A 6574-nucleotide genomic window follows, 5' to 3' on the forward strand; every position below is an offset into this window, starting at 1 on the left:
CATTCTTTTCCTTTTTTTGTGACTGATTATATATATTATTATTGTATATATTATATATTATTATTATAGCTATCTGTATATCTCCTCTGAATCATTGGCCTCTAACCTGGCTCCCTAGACTCTCTTCTCCAATTTTTCATTCATTCAACAAGTATTCACTGAACTCCTGCCACACGTCTGTGCTGCCCTAGGCGTAGGAAGGGATTAAACAGAACAATCCCCTTTCCCAGTGAACTTAGAGCTGTCAGTGGGTAATGGGGCCAGCTCCCACTCTTCCTCTATTGCGAAGCAGTGAGCGTGACTGCAGGAAATGACCTAAATCAGTGGGTTGGATTTCCTACTAATCCAATGCAATCATTACAAATCATTACAAATTCATTCTACTTATTGAGTCAAGCTTAGACCTAACGCAATCCAACATAAGGCATTCCTCCAACATAAGGGAAGATATGATCTAACCTGAATCCCACCCTCCTTCTGGGTCCTTTGTATAAGACCATTTGAGTTGACTTTATAATATCTGCACCTGAGAGCGTCAGTATCAGCATTAAGCAAGAAAATACAAAAGTATGAGTAGAATTTCAAACATAGCTATTTGCTGTAAAGGCTAAGGAAGGGTGATGGACAAAGCAACCCATCAGGGAGAGTATGGGCAGGGAGAAAATCAGCTTTAGATTAGATGCTCATGGGGAGCCTTTAAGAGGGTGATGTTGAAGCTGCTACTTAAGAATGGGGAAGAGTGAGACAACAGGGGAAGGAGACAGTGGGCAGGCTGACATTTCCAGCAGAGGGGAGAGCATCATATCTAGGGCACTGGCCAGAAAAGGGGAAGTGGAATGCGATGAGAATGAAGAGAGAGGAAGGCAGGGTCCTGTTGGCCATGGAAGAGAAGACCTGAAGTAAGTGGGAAGTCAATAAGATCTTTTAGGGAGAAAAAGGCTATCTAGTCTATATTTGGAGAAGACCATCCTGAGTTTAAAATTATTGTGGGGTAGGGAACAGAAGTGGAAATCTGGATAGGAAACCATTACAGACGTCTAGGTGAGAAATGCAGGTTGATGTTAAAGATGAAGGAAAGCAAAGTGGTGGAAAATAATTTTGGAAGAAGAAACGGGGCAGAGGTGGTTGGTTCTGGAGAGGGATGAGACAGGGGTTCCTGGTTGAACAATTACTACACAATGGTATCATCACTTTCTGTGTTGAGACAGGAGCAGGAGTTTTGGAAGGAGAGTAAGGGGTGTTCTATATGCTGGGTGTGAGAAGGCTAGAGATGTCAAGCTCATCCTACACACTCCCAATGAGTAACTACTGATGACTTTGACTCACATGGAGCATTGGCCCCATGACAGTCACTGTGGTAAGGTGTTCTCATGCGCTAACTCATATGCTTTAGTTCTGATCAGTCAGCACCATTTAAGAGCTTTCAACCTTAGCTCTTTCCTGGCTTCTATTGGCAATGTGCTCCATCGTTCATATCCTGCTTATATTCAGAACCTCATCCTGCCTTTGTTATTGTTCAGTTGTTCAGTCCTGTCCAACTCTGCGACCCCAGGGACTGCAGCACTCCAGGCTTCCCTGTCCTTCACCATCTCCCAGAGCATGCTCAAACTCATGTCCATTGAGTCAGTGCTGCCATCCAACCATCTTGTCCTCCGTCATCCCCTTCTCCTCCTGCCTTCACTCTTTCCCGTCATCAGGATCTTTGCTAATGAGTTGGCTTTTCACATCAGGTGGTGAAAGTATTGGAACTTCAGGTTCAGCATCAGTCCTTCCAATGAATATTCAGGGTTGATGTCCTTCAGAATTGACTGATTTGATCTCGTTGCAGTTCAAGGGACTCTCAAGAGTCTTCAACACCACAGTTCAAAAGCGTCAATTTTTCAGTGCTCAGCTTTCTTTGTGGACCAACTCTCACATCCATACATGACTACTGGAAAAACTGTAACTTTGACTATACAGACCTTTGTCAGCAAAGTGATGTCTCTGCTTTTTACTACATTGTCCAGGTTGGTCATAGCTTTTCTTCCAAGGAGCAAGAGTCTTTTAATTTCATGACTGCAGTCACCATCTGCAGTGATTTGGAGTCCAAGAAAATAAAGTCTCTCACTGTTTCCATTGTTTCCCCATCTGTTTGCATGAAGTGATGGGACCAGATGCCATGATCTTAGTTTTTTATTGTTGAGTTTTAAGCCAGCTTTTTCACTCTCCTCTTTCACTCCATTAAGAGGCTCTTTAATTCCTCTTCACTTTCTGCCATAAGGGTGGTGTCATCTGCATATCTAAGGTGATTGATATTTCTCACAGCAAACTCGATTCCAGCTGTGCTTCATCCAGCCCAGCATCTCACATGATTTACTCTGCATATAAGCTAAATAAGCAGGATGACAATATACAGCCTTGATGTACTCCTTTCCCAATTTGGAACCAGTCCACTGTTCCATGGGCTGTTATAACTGTTGCTTCTTGACCTGTACACAGGTTTCATCCTGCCTACCCCTTGCATATACCTCTGCTATGTTCCAGCCAACTGGTCTACTGGCCAGACACCTGACTTTCTTGATGTAATACATGTTTTTGTTCATGCTTTTCATGAGTGTATGTGTGTGTGGTTTTTATTTTTCCCTTTCAGCTTTATGGAGGTATGCCATGCTAAGTCATTTCAGTCGTGTCCAACACCTTGCAACCCTATGCGCTGTAGCCCACTGGGCTTCTCTGTCCATGGGATTCTCCAGGCAAGAATACTGGAGTGGGTTGCCATGCCCTCCTCAAGAATCTTCCTGACCCAGGGATCATACCTGCATCTCTTAAGTCTCCTACATTGGCAGGTTTCAGTCCAGTTCAGTCTCTCAGTTGTGTCCAACTCTTTGCGACCCCATGAATTGCAGCACGCCAGGCCTCCTTGTCTATCAGACTCACATCCATCTAGTCGGTGATGCCATCTAGCCATCTCATCCTCTGTTATCCCCTTCTCCTCCTGCCCCTAATCCCCCCAAGCATCAGGGTCTTTTCCAATTAGTCAACTCTTCGTATGAGGTGACCAAAGTACTGGAATTTCAGCTTTAGCATCATTCCTTCCAAAGAACACCCAGGACTGATCTCCTTTAGAATGAACTGGTTGGATCTCCTTGCAGTCGGGCTGGAAGAAGCACAAACTGGAATCAAGATTGCCGGGAGAAATATCAATAACCTCAGATATGCAGATGACACCACCCTTATGGCAGAAAGTGAAGAGGAACCAAAAAGCCTCTTGATGAAAGTGAAAGAGGAGAGTGAAAAAATTGGCTTAAAGCTCAACATTCAGAAAATGAAGATCATGGCATCTGGTCCCATCACTTCATGGGAAACAGATGGGGAAACAGTGGAAACAGTGACAGACTTTTTTTTTTTTTGGCTCCAAAATCACTGCAGATGGTGATTGCAGCCATGAAATTAAAAGACACTCCTTGGAAGGAAAGTTATGACCAACCTAGATAGCATATTCAAAAGCATAGACATTACTTTGCCAACAAAGGTCCGTCTAGTCAAGGCTATGGTTTTTCCAGTGGTCATGTATGGATGTGAGTTGGACTGTGAAGAAAGCTGAGCACCGAAGAATTGATGCTTTTGAACTGTGGTATTGGCAGAGTTACTGAGGTATAATTGGCATATAAAATGGTAAGACATTTAAAGAGAGCATCTTGTGATTTTATATACATATTCATTGTGAAAGGATTTCCCCTTAGCTAACTTGCATCACCTCAGGTATTTGTCTTTCGTGAGGGCAGGTGAAGGTAACAACACTTAAAATTCTACTCACTCAATAAATTTCAGTTGTTGTGGTCAAAATAGTCACCATGGTACCCACTAGACCCTCAGACATTATTCACCATACAACTGAAGGTTTGTATCCTTTTACCAACCTCTCTATTTCTTCTACCAACAGCCCGTTGCAACCATTTTTCTACTTTCTTTCTGTGAGTTTGACTTTTTAAAAACTATTTCAGTATTTGTTTTTCTCTGTCTGATTTACTTCATTTAGCTTCTTTAGTAGACAGGCCTTTAAAATGATACCTATATATTATCACAATAATTTTTTGACACCAGTACATATCTAAGAGCAAAAGTAATTCCTGTTGGCTGATTTATATGAATAGTAACTTATCTAATATGCAGTATAGTTTTAAATAGCATTTCTTTAAGAAAGAGCTTACATATGGAAGGTTTTCAAATCCTCATAAGACTTCTTGTATTTCTTTCACACTCTTCCCATTCTATTTCTGGGTGCTGCTTGATTAAAGTGTTTTATGTAACACTATACCCACCAGGATTACTGCCTGAGTTCTTACTTTGGCGCTTGTGCTTTTGGAAAAAAAAAAAAAATTATGTAACAAGAAGCCTGGCCCTGTGACAAAGGTATGTTCTTGACTTTCAGGGCTCCTTGGCAATCCTTTACCCAGGACCAGTTTACAGTCCAGTACACTCTCCTGAAAACCCATTCAAAGCGTTTCCACATTCTCCAGCCCTGCGTTCTGCATTCAGCCACCCTGCAGCTACCACACACTCTACCCTCTTGTTTCATTGGAAGTCCCACAGCTTTCACATCTTTACATCAAAATGGCTTTCAGACCTCATTCTCCCTTTTTATAAATTATTTTATTCACTTGGCTGCAGTGGGTCATAGCTGCAGCATGCAGAACCTTTTTAGTTGGAGCATGAGGGATCTGTTAGTTGCAGCATGTGGACTCTTTAGTTGTGACATGCAGGACCTAGTCCCTGACCAGGGATTAAACCCAGGCCTCCTGCACTGGGAGTCTTAACCTCTGGACCACCAGGGAAGTCCCCAGACCTCATTCACTTAATGGGTTCTCAGAGGAAGAAAGGTGCCTGCTGCTTCCCGGAGCCAACCCTATGCTCTTCAACCAGTTGCATCCTATTGTCTCCTCAGTCCCCCTCCCCCAGTCACTGGCAGTGAAGTCTATAATTATAAACCATCCTTAACCTTGCTTTCCCTTCAGATGACTCTTAGCTGATTCTCTATCTGGACCAATATTTCATAATCGTAGTATTTACTCTGGAGAAGGAAATGGCAACCCACTCCAGTGTTCTTGCCTGGAGAATCCCAGGGACAGGGGAGCCTGGTGGGCTGCTGTCGATGGGGTCGCACAGAGTCGGACACGACTGAAGCGACTTAGCAGCAGCAGTATTTACTCAAAACCTCACCCCAGCCTCCATGCTATCTCCTTGTTGCATTCCCTCCTCCTGTGAGCTCATCCTTTGCTATGACTTCAGCTAGAAACTGTAGACACACTCTCCTTCCAAGGCTGGACCCTCATCCTCGGTGCTTTCTCTCTTTTCCTGAAATCCTGATCCCCTGTCCATTTGCCCAAGATTTACCACGTGGATGTTTCTCAGGCCATTCCATCACCAAAGAGCCTAGTCAAAGTCATTTTCCTTTCTCACCTGGACTCCTGCAGCAGCTTCACCTCTGTTCTCCCATCTCCATTCTTGCCCACCTCACCCCCCATTTACTCTCTATGTGGAGGTATGAGTAATACTGTTTTTATGGAATTAAATTTCATGTACCATAAAAGTAACCATTTTGAAGTATACAATTCAGAGGCATTTACTACAGTCAAAATTTTGCATAATCATTATCTCCATCTAACCCCAAAACATTTTTGCCCCCTCCAAAGGGAAACTGTACCCATCAAGCTGTCACTCTCATTTCCCCCTTTCCTTATCCACTAGAAACCACCAATCTTTGTGTCTCTGGCTTTAGCTAGTCTGAACATTTTGTGTAAACACAATGTGACCTTTAATACCTGGCTTTTTTCACTTAGTATAATGTTTTTGAGGTTCATGCATACTGTAGCATGTATCAGTACTTGACTCCTCTTTTGTGGCTGAATAGCATCCATTCCATTGCATGGATATACCATATTTTGTTTATCCATTCACATTTGAGGGATCTTTGTGTTGTTTCCATCTTTTGGCAAATGTAGATAGTGCTGCTTAGAGCATTTGTGTACAAGTATTTGTTTGAATACCAGTTTTCACTTCCTTTGGGTATACGCTGCATAGGAATTAAATGGTTTAGTCATATGGTAATTATATGTTTGACGTTTTGAGGAACTGCCAGACTGTTTTCTAGAGTGGCATCATCTTACACCCCAACCAGCAAAGTGTGAGAGTTCCAATCTATCAACTTCCTTGCCAACGTTTATTTTCCTTTTTTCTTTTTCATTATAGTCATCCTACTGAATGCAAAGTACTAGCTCATTGTGGGAGAGCAATCCTTCTGAAAATGTAAAATTAAAACCTGTGCTTACTTATTTAACGCATTTTATATTTTGCCATTGCCTCCACTTCCTTTCTGCCCTTGGGATAAAGTCACCCTAGTTCATTTGGCCCCTAGCCTCTTTATTCCTGGTGTCTTCTCTTAATTTCTTGAATAAGCCTTGCTCTAGTCTGCCTCAGGGCCTTTGTGCATGCTGTTCACGCTGCCTGGGATACTTCCTTTCCAAGTCCATTCTTCCCAGCCCATCCCTCACTGTTGACCCCCTGTCTGTCCTTCAGATCTTGGCTTCAAAATGCC

This window comes from Capra hircus, chromosome 3 (genome assembly GCF_001704415.2).
Source record: "Capra hircus breed San Clemente chromosome 3, ASM170441v1, whole genome shotgun sequence".
NCBI lineage: Eukaryota > Metazoa > Chordata > Mammalia > Artiodactyla > Bovidae > Capra > Capra hircus.